Raw genomic sequence first — 1,302 nt, 5'->3', positions numbered from 1 at the left:
AACTCCTTTGCATGGAATACAAATTCTTCATGATTTGGCCATTTACCATACCTTCTTGCTGCTCCCACCACCCAGGTACCACATCTGCCATGCATTACCTGTTGTGAAATTCACATTAATCCTTCAGTACTGGTTTGGTCATCACTCCTGCAAACTCCATCTGATTGTCATCTACCCTTTCTCCACTACAAGGTAGAGTTGGCCACTCCCACCCCTTGTGAAAAATTGGAGTATATGCATGACTTTATTAAGAGTCAGTACCGCTTCCCTCCTCTACTACTTGCCAGCAGCAGGAACCGAGTGCTGAAATGCTCTGACTCCAGGACAAATCACTTGAGTCACCGTGGCGACACTGGCCACGCAGCCCCCCGCCCGTTTCACCTGCAAAGCTGACACAGCCGAGTGGATGAAAGGCTCTTGCTGCTCCAGTCAGGGATCAGGACTCTGCCTCTGAGGTGGGAGAGCCAACTTCAGAACACTCGTCAAGAAGAGACCTCCCAGCCCCACATAATATCAAACGGGGAAAATCTCCCAGAGATCTCCATCTCAACACCAGCACCTAGCTTCACTCAATGACCAGCAAGTTACAGTGCTGGAAAACCTATGCAAACCATATAGCAAGACAGGAACACAAACCCACCCACTAGCAGAGAGGCTGCCTAAAATCATAATAAGTCCACAGACACCCCAAAATACACCACCAGACGTGGACCTGCCCACTAGAGAGACAAGATCTAGCCTCATACACCACAACACAGCCACTAGTCCCCTCCACCAGGAAGCCTACACAACCCACTGAACCAACCTTAGCCACTGGAGACAGACATAAAAAACAACGGGGGCTACGAACTTGCAGCCTGCAAAAAGGTGAACCCAATCACAGTAAGATAAGCAAAATGAGAAGACAGAAAAACACACAGCAGATGAAGGAGCAAGATAAAAACCCACCAGACCTAACAAATGAAGAGGAAATAGGCAGTCTACCTGAAAAAGAGTTCAGAATAATGATAGTAAAGATGATCCAAAATCTTGGAAATAGAATGGACAAAATGCAAGAAGCAGTTAACAAGGACCTAGAAGAAATAAAGATGAAACAGACAATGATGAACAACACAATAAATGAAATGAAAAATACTCTAGATGGGATCAATAGCAGAATAAATGAGGCAGAAGAACGGATAAGTGACCTGGAAGATAAAATAGTGGAAATAACTACTGCAGAGCAGAATAAAGAAAAAAGAATGAAAAGAACTGAGGACAGTCTCAGAGACCTCTGGGACAACATTAAACGCACCAACATTC

Source organism: Lipotes vexillifer, unplaced genomic scaffold, assembly GCF_000442215.2.
Source record: "Lipotes vexillifer unplaced genomic scaffold, Lipotes_vexillifer_v1.1 scaffold1213, whole genome shotgun sequence".
NCBI lineage: Eukaryota > Metazoa > Chordata > Mammalia > Artiodactyla > Lipotidae > Lipotes > Lipotes vexillifer.
The sequence above is the reverse complement of the archived record's forward strand: the minus strand, read 5'-3'. Positions refer to the sequence as shown.